The sequence below is a fragment of the Scleropages formosus genome, chromosome 14 (genome assembly GCF_900964775.1).
Source record: "Scleropages formosus chromosome 14, fSclFor1.1, whole genome shotgun sequence".
Classification (NCBI taxonomy): domain Eukaryota; kingdom Metazoa; phylum Chordata; class Actinopteri; order Osteoglossiformes; family Osteoglossidae; genus Scleropages; species Scleropages formosus.
The window spans coordinates 24,945,054-24,959,361 of record NC_041819.1 but is presented as its reverse complement, the minus strand read 5'-3'; positions in this window follow the sequence as shown (position 1 = coordinate 24,959,361).

Below are 14,308 nucleotides of genomic sequence, written 5' to 3'. Positions count from 1 at the left end.
ACAATCGTCTTTTGTACCCTCTTGGTCGGAGAGCCTGGAACAAAACTATGGCTGCATTCTTGAAATCAATTCGTTCTGAACAGATTCTGTGGAACCTGATCAGCTGCGATTTTATTAGTCCTTTGAATGTGTACTTAGGGTGATAACTGGATTTGTGTAACAGACAATGTCTGTCTGTTTTTTTGAAAAAGACCTTAGTTTTTAGTGATTTAAGGCCATTCTGAGATTCACTGTAATATACAGTAGTGTCCAGGAAGTTTACTTTCCATGGGTCCCAGTTTTGTTTTACTGTATTTTTGGATGGTGTGTGTTCATCATCGCCGTGAATGTGCTAAAGTCTGTGAGGCTGTGGTGCCAGACTCTGAAAATGTCATCTAGATATCTGTAGTAGAGAAATGGTTTGATTGGGCCATTGTCAAATAATGTTTACTCCCAGTCTGCCATATATATGTTAGCATAGGCTGCTGCAAATTTCTTGCCCATTCCTGTGCCCTGGATCTGTAAGTAGCTTTTGGAGTCGAATACAAAGTCATTTCTGGTTACGCTTATGTCCAGTAATTTTAGTATTTCCACATCTGGTCTATTCGGGTCTGGATGCTTTTTGAAGAGTCTCCTTACCGCTTCTAGGGCCAGATCTGTGGCAATGTTTGTGTATAGGCTGTTGATGTCAATAGTGAATAAAATTGCATCCTCTGGAATGGAAACATTGTCTAACTTGCTAATGAAGTGTATGTGTCCTTAAGAGAGCTGGGATGTAGCTGGGACAGAGGGTTCAGGTAGCTGTCAATGTACTCTGCGATATGGTATGTTTCACTATTGCAGTCTGACACTATAAGTTTTCCGTTGGGGATCTCTCCAGGGATCGTCCACGTTTCGGGGTCTGCGTGTATTTTTGGGAGGAGGTAGAAATTTCGGGCCTGCGGAACATCAGGTCCCATTAAGTAATGTTTTTGTTTCTTTGTTATGTACTGTTTGAGCGGTAACTGTATTAAAATCTTGTTGACTCCTTTCCGGTCCCAGTGGATGCGGGAGCGGAGTGTAATGTTTCATATTACATAGTTGTAATGTGACCTCGTATTTGTATTGTTGTGCATCCATTATTAAGAATGCAATACCTTTGTCTGCCGCTTCAATAACTATGTGTTTGTTTTTCCTTAGTGTCTGTAATGCCCCCCTGAAGGCTGCAGCTGGGCTTAGGGCTGGAGATAGGGTCGGGGCCCGAGCCTGGCCTATGGCTGGAGGTAGGGTTTTGGCTGGAGCTAGGGTTAGGGTTCGGGCTAGGGCAAGTGCTGGAGCCCGGCTAAGGGTTTCAGCTTTTTGCGGGGCCGGCGCTGTGGCTTGCACAGCAGCCAGAGTTCAGCTGGGACCTACGGTTAGGGCTGGAGATAAGGTTTTGGCCCGAGCCTGGCCTATGGCTGGAGGTAGGGTTTTGGCCGGAGCTAGGGTTAGGGTTCGGGCTAGGGCAAGTGCTGCAGCCCGGCTAAGGGTTTCAGCTTATTGCGGGGCCGGCGCTGTGGCTTGCACAGCAGCCAGAGTTCAGCTGGGAGCTCGGGTTAGGGCTGGAGATAGGGTCGGGGCCCGAGCCTGGCCTATGGCTGGAGGTAGGGTTTTGGCCGGAGCTAGGGTTAGGGTTCGGGCTAGGGCAAGTGCTGGAGCCCGGCTAAGGGTTTCAGCTTTTTGCGGGGCCGGCGCTGTGGCTTGCACAGCAGCCAGAGTTCAGCTGGGAGCTCGGGTTAGGGCTGGAGATAGGGTCGGGGCCGGAGCCTGGCCAATGGCTGGAGGTAGGGTTTTGGCCGGAGCTAGGGTTAGGGTTCGGGCTAGGGCAAGTGCTGGAGCCCGGCTAAGGGTTTCAGCTTTTTGCGGGGCCGGCGCTGTGGCTTGCACAGCAGCCAGAGTTCAGCTGGGAGCTAGGGTTAGGGCTGGAGATAGGGTCGGGGCCGGAGCCTGGCCTATGGCTGGAGGTAGGGTTTTGGCCGGAGCTAGGGTTAGGGTTCGGGCTAGGGCAAGTGCTGGAGCCCGGCTAAGGGTTTCAGCTTTTTGCGGGGCCGGCGCTGTGGCTTGCACAGCAGCCAGAGTTCAGCTGGGACCTAGGGTTAGGGCTGGAGATAGGGTCGGGGCCCGAGCCTAGCCTATGGCTGGAGGTAGGGTTTTGGCCGGAGCTAGGGTTAGGGTTCGGGCTAGGGCAAGTGCTGGAGCCCGGCTAAGGGTTTCAGCTTTTTGCAGGGCCGGCGCTGTGGCTTGCACAGCAGCCAGAGTTCAGCTGGGAGCTCGGGTTAGGGCTGGCGATAGGGTCGGGGCCCGAGCCTGGCCTATGGCTGGAGGTAGGGTTTTGGCCGGAGCTAGGGTTAGGGTTCGGGCTAGGGCAAGTGCTGGAGCCCGGCTAAGGGTTTCAGCTTTTTGCGGGGCCGACGCTGTGGCTTGCACAGCAGCCAGAGTTCAGCTGGGACGTAGGGTAAGGGCAGGAGATAGGGTCGCGGCCCGAGCCTGGCCTATGGCTGGAGGTAGGGTTTTGGCTGGAGCTAGGGTTAGGGTTCGGGCTAGGGCAAGTGCTGCAGCCCGGCTAAGGGTTTCAGCTTTTTGCGGGGCCAGCGCTGTGGCTTGCACAGCAGCCAGAGTTCAGCTGGGAGCTCGGGTTCGGGCTGGAGATAGGCTCGGGGCCTGAGCCTGGCCTATGGCTGGAGGTAGGGTTTTGGCCGGAGCTAGGGTTAGGGTTCGGGCTAGGGCAAGTGCTGGAGCCCGGCTAAGGGTTTCAGCTTTTTGCGGGGCCGGCGCTGTGGCTTGCACAGCAGCCAGAGTTCAGCTGGGAGCTCGGGTTAGGGCTGGAGATAGGCTCGGGGCCCGAGCCTGGCCTATGGCTGGAGGTAGGGTTTTGGCCGGAGCTAGGGTTAGGGTTCGGGCTAGGGCAAGTGCTGGAGCCCGGCTAAGGGTTTCAGCTTATTGCGGGGCCGGCGCTGTGGCTTGCACAGCAGCCAGAGTTCAGCTGGGAGCTAGGGTTAGGGCTGGAGATAGGGTCGGGGCCCGAGCCTGGCCTATGGCTGGAGGTAGGGTTTTGGCCGGAGCTAGGGTTAGGGTTCGGGCTAGGGCAAGTGCTGCAGCCCGGCTAAGGGTTTCAGCTTTTTGCGGGGCCGGCGCTGTGGCTTGCACAGCAGCCAGAGTTCAGCTGGGACCTAGGGTAAGGGCAGGAGATAGGGTCGGGGCCCGAGCCTGGCCTATGGCTGGAGGTAGGGTTTTGGCCGGAGCTAGGGTTAGGGTTCGGGCTAGGGCAAGTGCTGGAGCCCGGCTAAGGGTTTCAGCTTTTTGCGGGGCCGGCGCTGTGGCTTGCACAGCAGCCAGAGTTCAGCTGGGACCTAGGGTTCGGGCTGGAGATAGGGTCGGGGCCTGAGCCTGGCCTATGGCTGGAGGTAGGGTTCTGGCCGGAGCTAGGGTTAGGGTTCGGGCTAGGGCAAGTGCTGGAGCCCGGCTAAGGGTTTCAGCTTTTTGCGGGGCCGGCGCTGTGGCTTGCACAGCAGCCAGAGTTCAGCTGGGAGCTCGGGTTAGGGCTGGAGATAGGGTCGGGGCCCGAGCCTGGCCTATGGCTGGAGGTAGGGTTTTGGCCGGAGCTAGGGTTAGGGTTCGGGCTAGGGCAAGTGCTGGAGCCCGGCTAAGGGTTTCAGCTTATTGCGGGGCCGGCGCTGTGGCTTGCACAGCAGCCAGAGTTCAGCTGGGAGCTCGGGTTAGGGCTGGAGATAGGGTCGGGGCCCGAGCCTGGCCTATGGCTGGAGGTAGGGTTTTGGCCGGAGCTAGGGTTAGGGTTCGGGCTAGGGCAAGTGCTGGAGCCCGGCTAAGGGTTTCAGCTTTTTGCAGGGCCGGCGCTGTGGCTTGCACAGCAGCCAGAGTTCAGCTGGGAGCTCGGGTTAGGGCTGGCGATAGGGTCGGGCCCGAGCCTGGCCTATGGCTGGAGGTAGGGTTTTGGCCGGAGCTAGGGTTAGGGTTCGGGCTAGGGCAAGTGCTGCAGCCCGGCTAAGGGTTTCAGCTTTTTGCGGGGCCAGCGCTGTGGCTTGCACAGCAGCCAGAGTTCAGCTGGGAGCTCGGGTTCGGGCTGGAGATAGGCTCGGGGCCTGAGCCTGGCCTATGGCTGGAGGTAGGGTTTTGGCCGGAGCTAGGGTTAGGGTTCGGGCTAGGGCAAGTGCTGGAGCCCGGCTAAGGGTTTCAGCTTTTTGCGGGGCCGGCGCTGTGGCTTGCACAGCAGCCAGAGTTCAGCTGGGAGCTCGGGTTAGGGCTGGAGATAAGGTTTTGGCCCGAGCCTGGCCTATGGCTGGAGGTAGGGTTTTGGCCGGAGCTAGGGTTAGGGTTCGGGCTAGGGCAAGTGCTGCAGCCCGGCTAAGGGTTTCAGCTTTTTGCGGGGCCGGCGCTGTGGCTTGCACAGCAGCCAGAGTTCAGCTGGGAGCTCGGGTTAGGGCTGGAGATAGGGTCGCGGACGGAGCCTGGCCTATGGCTGGAGGTAGGGTTTTGGCCGGAGCTAGGGTTAGGGTTCGGGCTAGGGCAAGTGCTGGAGCCCGGCTAAGGGTTTCAGCTTTTTGCGGGGCCGGCGCTGTGGCTTGCACAGCAGCCAGAGTTCAGCTGGGAGCTCGGGTTAGGGCTGGAGATAGGGTCGGGGCCCGAGCCTGGCCTATGGCTGGAGGTAGGGTTTTGGCCGGAGCTAGGGTTAGGGTTCGGGCTAGGGCAAGTGCTGGAGCCCGGCTAAGGGTTTCTGCTTATTGCGGGGCCGGCGCTGTGGCTTGCACAGCAGCCAGAGTTCAGCTGGGAGCTAGGGTTAGGGCTGGAGATAGGGTCGGGGCCCGAGCCTGGCCTATGGCTGGAGGTAGGGTTTTGGCCGGAGCTAGGGTTAGGGTTCGGGCTAGGGCAAGTGCTGGAGCCCGGCTAAGGGTTTCAGCTTTTTGCGGGGCCGGCGCTGTGGCTTGCACAGCAGCCAGAGTTCAGCTGGGACCTACGGTTAGGGCTGGAGATAATGTTTTGGCCCGAGCCTGGCCTATGGCTGGAGGTAGGGTTTTGGCCGGAGCTAGGGTTAGGGTTCGGGCTAGGGCAAGTGCTGCAGCCCGGCTAAGGGTTTCAGCTTTTTGCGGGGCCAGCGCTGTGGCTTGCACAGCAACCAGAGTTCAGCTGGGAGCTCGGGTTCGGGCTGGAGATAGGGTCGGGGCCCGAGCCTGGCCTATGGCTGGAGGTAGGGTTTTGGCCGGAGCTAGGGTTAGGGTTCGGGCTAGGGCAAGTGCTGGAGCCCGGCTAAGGGTTTCAGCTTTTTGCGGGGCCGGCGCTGTGGCTTGCACAGCAGCCAGAGTTCAGCTGGGAGCTCGGGTTAGGGCTGGAGATAGGGTCGGGGCCCGAGCCTGGCCTATGGCTGGAGGTAGGGTTTTGGCCGGAGCTAGGGTTAGGGTTCGGGCTAGGGCAAGTGCTGGAGCCCGGCTAAGGGTTTCAGCTTTTTGCGGGGCCGGCGCTGTGGCTTGCACAGCAGCCAGAGTTCAGCCTGGGACCTAGGGTTAGGGCTGGAGATAGGCTCGAGGCTGGAGCCTGGCCTATGGCTGGAGGTAGGGTTTTGGCCGGAGCTAGGGTTAGGGTTCGGGCTAGGGCAAGTGCTGGAGCCCGGCTAAGGGTTTCAGCTTTTTGCGGGGCCGGCGCTGTGGCTTGCACAGCAGCCAGAGTTCAGCTGGGAGCTCGGGTTAGGGCTAGAGATAGGGGTCGCGGACGGAGCCTGGCCTATGGCTGGTGGTAGGGTTTTGGCCGGAGCTAGGGTTAGGGTTCGGGCTAGGGCAAGTGCTGGAGCCCGGCTAAGGGTTTCAGCTTTTTGCGGGGCCGGCGCTGTGGCTTGCACAGCAGCCAGAGTTCACCTGGGACCACGGGTTAGGGCTGGAGATAGGCTCGGGCCTGGAGCCTGGCCTATGGCTGGAGGTAGGGTTTTGGCCGGAGCTAGGGTTAGGGTTCGGGCTAGGGCAAGTGCTGGAGCCCGGCTAAGGGTTTCAGCTTTTTGCGGGGCCGGCGCTGTGGCTTGCACAGCAGCCAGAGTTCAGCTGGGAGCTAGGGTTAGGGCTGGAGATAGGGTCGGGGCCCGAGCCTGGCCTATGGCTGGAGGTAGGGTTTTGGCCGGAGCTAGGGTTAGGGTTCGGGCTAGGGCAAGTGCTGGAGCCCGGCTAAGGGTTTCAGCTTTTTGCGGGGCCGGCGCTGTGGCTTGCACAGCAGCCAGAGTTCACCTGGGACCAAGGGTTAGGGCTGGAGATAGGCTCGAGGCTGGAGCCTGGCCTATGGCTGGAGGTAGGGTTTTGGCCGGAGCTAGGGTTAGGGTTCGGGCTAGGGCAAGTGCTGGAGCCCGGCTAAGGGTTTCAGCTTTTTGCGGGGCCGGCGCTGTGGCTTGCACAGCAGCCAGAGTTCAGCTGGGAGCTCGGGTTAGGGCTGGAGATAGGGTCGGGGCCCGAGCCTGGCCTATGGCTGGAGGTAGGGTTTTGGCCGGAGCTAGGGTTAGGGTTCGGGCTAGGGCAAGTGCTGGAGCCCGGCTAAGGGTTTCAGCTTTTTGCGGGGCCGGCGCTGTGGCTTGCACAGCAGCCAGAGTTCAGCTGGGAGCTCGGGTTAGGGCTGGAGATAGGGTCGGGGCCTGAGCCTGGCCTATGGCTGGAGGTAGGGTTTTGGCCGGAGCTAGGGTTAGGGTTCGGGCTAGGGCAAGTGCTGGAGCCCGGCTAAGGGTTTCAGCTTTTTGCAGGGCCGGCGCTGTGGCTTGCACAGCAGCCAGAGTTCAGCTGGGAGCTCGGGTTAGGGCTGGCGATAGGGTCGGGGCCCGAGCCTGGCCTATGGCTGGAGGTAGGGTTTTGGCCGGAGCTAGGGTTAGGGTTCGGGCTAGGGCAAGTGCTGGAGCCCGGCTAAGGGTTTCAGCTTTTTGCGGGGCCGGCGCTGTGGCTTGCACAGCAGCCAGAGTTCAGCTGGGAGCTCGGGTTAGGGCTGGAGATAGGGTCGGGGCCGGAGCCTGGCCTATGGCTGGAGGTAGGGTTTTGGCCGGAGCTAGGGTTAGGGTTCGGGCTAGGGCAAGTGCTGGAGCCCGGCTAAGGGTTTCAGCTTTTTGCGGGGCCGGCGCTGTGGCTTGCACAGCAGCCAGAGTTCAGCTGGGAGCTCGGGTTAGGGCTGGAGATAGGGTTCGGGGCCGAGCCTGGCCTATGGCTGGAGGTAGGGTTTTGGCCGGAGCTAGGGTTAGGGTTCGGGCTAGGGCAAGTGCTGGAGCCCGGCTAAGGGTTTCAGCTTTTTGCGGGGCCGGCGCTGTGGCTTGCACAGCAGCCAGAGTTCAGCTGGGAGCTAGGGTTAGGGCTGGAGATAGGGTCGGGGCCCGAGCCTGGCCTATGGCTGGAGGTAGGGTTTTGGCCGGAGCTAGGGTTAGGGTTCGGGCTAGGGCAAGTGCTGGAGCCCGGCTAAGGGTTTCAGCTTTTTGCGGGGCCGGCGCTGTGGCTTGCACAGCAGCCAGAGTTCAGCTGGGAGCTCGGGTTAGGGCTGGAGATAGGGTCGGGGCCCGAGCCTGGCCTATGGCTGGAGGTAGGGTTTTGGCCGGAGCTAGGGTTAGGGTTCGGGCTAGGGCAAGTGCTGGAGCCCGGCTAAGGGTTTCAGCTTTTTGCGGGGCCGGCGCTGTGGCTTGCACAGCAGCCAGAGTTCAGCTGGGAGCTAGGGTTAGGGCTGGAGATAGGGTCGGGGCCGGAGCCTGGCCTATGGCTGGAGGTAGGGTTTTGGCCGGAGCTAGGGTTAGGGTTCGGGCTAGGGCAAGTGCTGGAGCCCGGCTAAGGGTTTCAGCTTTTTGCGGGGCCGGCGCTGTGGCTTGCACAGCAGCCAGAGTTCAGCTGGGAGCTCGGGTTAGGGCTGGCGATAGGGTCGGGGCCCGAGCCTGGCCTATGGCTGGAGGTAGGGTTTTGGCCGGAGCTAGGGTTAGGGTTCGGGCTAGGGCAAGTGCTGGAGCCCGGCTAAGGGTTTCAGCTTTTTGCGGGGCCGGCGCTGTGGCTTGCACAGCAGCCAGAGTTCAGCTGGGACTAGGGTTAGGGCTGGAGATAGGGTCGGGGCCCGAGCCTGGCCTATGGCTGGAGGTAGGGTTTTGGCCGGAGCTAGGGTTAGGGTTCGGGCTAGGGCAAGTGCTGGAGCCCGGCTAAGGGTTTCAGCTTTTTGCGGGGCCGGCGCTGTGGCTTGCACAGCAGCCAGAGTTCAGCTGGGAGCTAGGGTTAGGGCTGGAGATAGGGTCGGGGCCCGAGCCTGGCCTATGGCTGGAGGTAGGGTTTTGGCCGGAGCTAGGGTTAGGGTTCGGGCTAGGGCAAGTGCTGGAGCCCGGCTAAGGGTTTCAGCTTTTTGCGGGGCCGGCGCTGTGGCTTGCACAGCAGCCAGAGTTCAGCTGGGAGCTCGGGTTAGGGCTGGAGATAGGGTCGGGGCCCGAGCCTGGCCTATGGCTGGAGGTAGGGTTTTGGCCGGAGCTAGGGTTAGGGTTCGGGCTAGGGCAAGTGCTGGAGCCCGGCTAAGGGTTTCAGCTTTTTGCGGGGCCGGCGCTGTGGCTTGCACAGCAGCCAGAGTTCAGCTGGGAGCTAGGGTTAGGGCTGGAGATAGGGTCGGGGCCCGAGCCTGGCCTATGGCTGGAGGTAGGGTTTTGGCCGGAGCTAGGGTTAGGGTTCGGGCTAGGGCAAGTGCTGGAGCCCGGCTAAGGGTTTCAGCTTTTTGCGGGGCCGGCGCTGTGGCTTGCACAGCAGCCAGAGTTCAGCTGGGAGCCCGGGTTAGGGCTGGAGATAGGGTCTGGGCCCGAGCCTGGCCTATGGCTGGAGGTAGGGTTTTGGCCGGAGCTAGGGTTAGGGTTCGGGCTAGGGCAAGTGCTGGAGCCCGGCTAAGGGTTTCAGCTTTTTGCGGGGCCGGCGCTGTGGCTTGCACAGCAGCCAGAGTTCAGCTGGGAGCTCGGGTTAGGGCTGGAGATAGGGTCGGGGCCCGAGCCTGGCCTATGGCTGGAGGTAGGGTTTTGGCCGGAGCTAGGGTTAGGGTTCGGGCTAGGGCAAGTGCTGGAGCCCGGCTAAGGGTTTCAGCTTTTTGCGGGGCCGGCGCTGTGGCTTGCACAGCAGCCAGAGTTCAGCTGGGAGCTAGGGTTAGGGCTGGAGATAGGGTCGGGGCCCGAGCCTGGCCTATGGCTGGAGGTAGGGTTTTGGCCGGAGCTAGGGTTAGGGTTCGGGCTAGGGCAAGTGCTGGAGCCCGGCTAAGGGTTTCAGCTTTTTGCGGGGCCGGCGCTGTGGCTTGCACAGCAGCCAGAGTTCAGCTGGGAGCTAGGGTTAGGGCTGGAGATAGGGTCGGGGCCCGAGCCTGGCCTATGGCTGGAGGTAGGGTTTTGGCCGGAGCTAGGGTTAGGGTTCGGGCTAGGGCAAGTGCTGGAGCCCGGCTAAGGGTTTCAGCTTTTTGCGGGGCCGGCGCTGTGGCTTGCACAGCAGCCAGAGTTCAGCTGGGAGCTCGGGTTAGGGCTGGAGATAGGGTCGGGGCCCGAGCCTGGCCTATGGCTGGAGGTAGGGTTTTGGCCGGAGCTAGGGTTAGGGTTCGGGCTAGGGCAAGTGCTGGAGCCCGGCTAAGGGTTTCAGCTTTTTGCGGGGCCGGCGCTGTGGCTTGCACAGCAGCCAGAGTTCAGCTGGGAGCCTAGGGTTAGGGCTGGAGATAGGGTCGGGGCCCGAGCCTGGCCTATGGCTGGAGGTAGGGTTTTGGCCGGAGCTAGGGTTAGGGTTCGGGCTAGGGCAAGTGCTGGAGCCCGGCTAAGGGTTTCAGCTTTTTGCGGGGCCGGCGCTGTGGCTTGCACAGCAGCCAGAGTTCAGCTGGGAGCTAGGGTTAGGGCTGGAGATAGGGTCGGGGCCCGAGCCTGGCCTATGGCTGGAGGTAGGGTTTTGGCCGGAGCTAGGGTTAGGGTTCGGGCTAGGGCAAGTGCTGGAGCCCGGCTAAGGGTTTCAGCTTTTTGCGGGGCCGGCGCTGTGGCTTGCACAGCAGCCAGAGTTCAGCTGGGAGCTAGGGTTAGGGCTGGAGATAGGGTCGGGGCCCGAGCCTGGCCTATGGCTGGAGGTAGGGTTTTGGCCGGAGCTAGGGTTAGGGTTCGGGCTAGGGCAAGTGCTGGAGCCCGGCTAAGGGTTTCAGCTTTTTGCGGGGCCGGCGCTGTGGCTTGCACAGCAGCCAGAGTTCAGCTGGGAGCTAGGGTTAGGGCTGGAGATAGGGTCGGGGCCCGAGCCTGGCCTATGGCTGGAGGTAGGGTTTTGGCCGGAGCTAGGGTTAGGGTTCGGGCTAGGGCAAGTGCTGGAGCCCGGCTAAGGGTTTCAGCTTTTTGCGGGGCCGGCGCTGTGGCTTGCACAGCAGCCAGAGTTCAGCTGGGAGCTAGGGTTAGGGCTGGAGATAGGGTCGGGGCCCGAGCCTGGCCTATGGCTGGAGGTAGGGTTTTGGCCGGAGCTAGGGTTAGGGTTCGGGCTAGGGCAAGTGCTGGAGCCCGGCTAAGGGTTTCAGCTTTTTGCGGGGCCGGCGCTGTGGCTTGCACAGCAGCCAGAGTTCAGCTGGGAGCTAGGGTTAGGGCTGGAGATAGGGTCGGGGCCCGAGCCTGGCCTATGGCTGGAGGTAGGGTTTTGGCCGGAGCTAGGGTTAGGGTTCGGGCTAGGGCAAGTGCTGGAGCCCGGCTAAGGGTTTCAGCTTTTTGCGGGGCCGGCGCTGTGGCTTGCACAGCAGCCAGAGTTCAGCTGGGAGCTAGGGTTAGGGCTGGAGATAGGGTCGGGGCCCGAGCCTGGCCTATGGCTGGAGGTAGGGTTTTGGCCGGAGCTAGGGTTAGGGTTCGGGCTAGGGCAAGTGCTGGAGCCCGGCTAAGGGTTTCAGCTTTTTGCGGGGCCGGCGCTGTGGCTTGCACAGCAGCCAGAGTTCAGCTGGGAGCTCGGGTTAGGGCTGGAGATAGGGTCGGGGCCCGAGCCTGGCCTATGGCTGGAGGTAGGGTTTTGGCCGGAGCTAGGGTTAGGGTTCGGGCTAGGGCAAGTGCTGGAGCCCGGCTAAGGGTTTCAGCTTTTTGCGGGGCCGGCGCTGTGGCTTGCACAGCAGCCAGAGTTCAGCTGGGAGCTCGGGTTAGGGCTGGAGATAGGGTCGGGGCCCGAGCCTGGCCTATGGCTGGAGGTAGGGTTTTGGCCGGAGCTAGGGTTAGGGTTCGGGCTAGGGCAAGTGCTGGAGCCCGGCTAAGGGTTTCAGCTTTTTGCGGGGCCGGCGCTGTGGCTTGCACAGCAGCCAGAGTTCAGCTGGGACTACGGGTTAGGGCTGGAGATAGGGTCGGGGCCCGAGCCTGGCCTATGGCTGGAGGTAGGGTTTTGGCCGGAGCTAGGGTTAGGGTTCGGGCTAGGGCAAGTGCTGGAGCCCGGCTAAGGGTTTCAGCTTTTTGCGGGGCCGGCGCTGTGGCTTGCACAGCAGCCAGAGTTCAGCTGGGAGCTAGGGTTAGGGCTGGAGATAGGGTCGGGGCCCGAGCCTGGCCTATGGCTGGAGGTAGGGTTTTGGCCGGAGCTAGGGTTAGGGTTCGGGCTAGGGCAAGTGCTGGAGCCCGGCTAAGGGTTTTCAGCTTTTTGCGGGGCCGGCGCTGTGGCTTGCACAGCAGCCAGAGTTCAGCTGGGAGCTCGGGTTAGGGCTGGAGATAGGGTCGGGGCCGGAGCCTGGCCTATGGCTGGAGGTAGGGTTTTGGCCGGAGCTAGGGTTAGGGTTCGGGCTAGGGCAAGTGCTGGAGCCCGGCTAAGGGTTTCAGCTTTTTGCGGGGCCGGCGCTGTGGCTTGCACAGCAGCCAGAGTTCAGCTGGGACCTAGGGTTAGGGCTGGAGATAGGTCGGGGCCGGAGCCTGGCCTATGGCTGGAGGTAGGGTTTTGGCCGGAGCTAGGGTTAGGGTTCGGGCTAGGGCAAGTGCTGGAGCCCGGCTAAGGGTTTCAGCTTTTTGCGGGGCCGGCGCTGTGGCTTGCACAGCAGCCAGAGTTCAGCTGGGAGCTCGGGTTAGGGCTGGAGATAGGGTCGGGGCCCGAGCCTGGCCTATGGCTGGAGGTAGGGTTTTGGCGGAGCTAGGGTTAGGGTTCGGGCTAGGGCAAGTGCTGGAGCCCGGCTAAGGGTTTCAGCTTTTTTGCGGGGCCGGCGCTGTGGCTTGCACAGCAGCCAGAGTTCAGCTGGGACCTAGGGTTAGGGCTGGAGATAGGGTCGGGGCCCGAGCCTGGCCTATGGCTGGAGGTAGGGTTTTGGCCGGAGCTAGGGTTAGGGTTCGGGCTAGGGCAAGTGCTGGAGACCGGCTAAGGGTTTCAGCTTTTTGCGGGGCCGGCGCTGTGGCTTGCACAGCAGCCAGAGTTCAGCTGGGAGCTAGGGTTAGGGCTGGAGATAGGGTCGGGGCCCGAGCCTGGCCTATGGCTGGAGGTAGGGTTTTGGCCGGAGCTAGGGTTAGGGTTCGGGCTAGGGCAAGTGCTGGAGCCCGGCTAAGGGTTTCAGCTTTTGCGGGGCCGGCGCTGTGGCTTGCACAGCAGCCAGAGTTCAGCTGGGAGCTCGGGTTAGGGCTGGAGATAGGGTCGGGGCCCGAGCCTGGCCTATGGCTGGAGGTAGGGTTTTGGCCGGAGCTAGGGTTAGGGTTCGGGCTAGGGCAAGTGCTGGAGCCCGGCTAAGGGTTTCAGCTTTTTGCGGGGCCGGCGCTGTGGCTTGCACAGCAGCCAGAGTTCAGCTGGGACTCGGGTTAGGGCTGGAGATAGGGTCGTGGCCCGAGCCTGGCCTATGGCTGGAGGTAGGGTTTTGGCCGGAGCTAGGGTTAGGGTTCGGGCTAGGGCAAGTGCTGGAGCCCGGCTAAGGGTTTCAGCTTTTTGCGGGGCCGGCGCTGTGGCTTGCACAGCAGCCAGAGTTCAGCTGGGAGCTCGGGTTAGGGCTGGAGATAGGGTCGGGGCCCGAGCCTGGCCTATGGCTGGAGGTAGGGTTTTGGCCGGAGCTAGGGTTAGGGTTCGGGCTAGGGCAAGTGCTGGAGCCCGGCTAAGGGTTTCAGCTTTTTGCGGGGCCGGCGCTGTGGCTTGCACAGCAGCCAGAGTTCAGCTGGGAGCTAGGGTTAGGGCTGGAGATAGGGTCGGGGCCCGAGCCTGGCCTATGGCTGGAGGTAGGGTTTTGGCCGGAGCTAGGGTTAGGGTTCGGGCTAGGGCAAGTGCTGGAGCCCGGCTAAGGGTTTCAGCTTTTTGCGGGGGCCGGCGCTGTGGCTTGCACAGCAGCCAGAGTTCAGCTGGGAGCTAGGGTTATGGGCTGGAGATAGGGTCGGGGCCCGAGCCTGGCCTATGGCTGGAGGTAGGGTTTGGCCGGAGCTAGGGTTAGGGTTCGGGCTAGGGCAAGTGCTGGAGCCCGGCTAAGGGTTTCAGCTTTTTGCGGGCCGGCGCTGTGGCTTGCACAGCAGCCAGAGTTCAGCTGGGACCTACGGTTAGGGCTGGATATAGGTTTTGCCCGAGCCTGGCCTATGGCTGGAGGTAGGGTTTTGGCCGAGCTAGGGTTAGGGTTCGGGCTAGGGCAAGTGCTGGAGCCCGGCTAAGGGTTTCAGCTTTTTGCGGGGCCGGCGCTGTGGCTTGCACAGCAGCCAGAGTTCAGCTGGGAGCTCGGGTTAGGGCTAGAGATGGGGTCGCGGACGGAGCCTGGCCTATGGCTGGTGGTAGGGTTTTGGCCGGAGCTAGGGTTAGGGTTCGGGCTAGGGCAAGTGCTGGAGCCCGGCTAAGGGTTTCAGCTTTTTGCGGGGCCGGCGCTGTGGCTTGCACAGCAGCCAGAGTTCACTGGGACCAACGGTTAGGGCTGGAGATAGGTCTCGGGCTGAGCCTGGCCTATGGCTGGAGGTAGGGTTTGGCCGGAGCTAGGGTTAGGGTTCGGGCTAGGGCAAGTGCTGGAGCCCGGCTAAGGGTTTCAGCTTTTTTGCGGGGCCGGCGCTGTGGCTTGCACAGCAGCCAGAGTTCAGCTGGGAGCTAGGTTAGGGCTGGAGATAGGGTCGGGGCCGAGCCTGGCCTATGGCTGGAGGTAGGGTTTTGGCCGGAGCTAGGGTTAGGGTTCGGGCTAGGGCAAGTGCTGGAGCCCGGCTAAGGGTTTCAGCTTTTTGCGGGGCCGGCGCTGTGGCTTGCACAGCAGCCAGAGTTCAGCTGGGACTCGGTTAGGGCTGGAGATAGGCTCGGGCCGAGCCTGGCCTATGGCTGGAGGTAGGGTTTTGGCCGGAGCTAGGGTTAGGGTTCGGGCTAGGGCAAGTGCTGGAGCCCGGCTAAGGGTTTCAGCTTTTTTGCGGGGCCGCGCTGTGGCTTTCACAGCAGCCAGAGTTCAG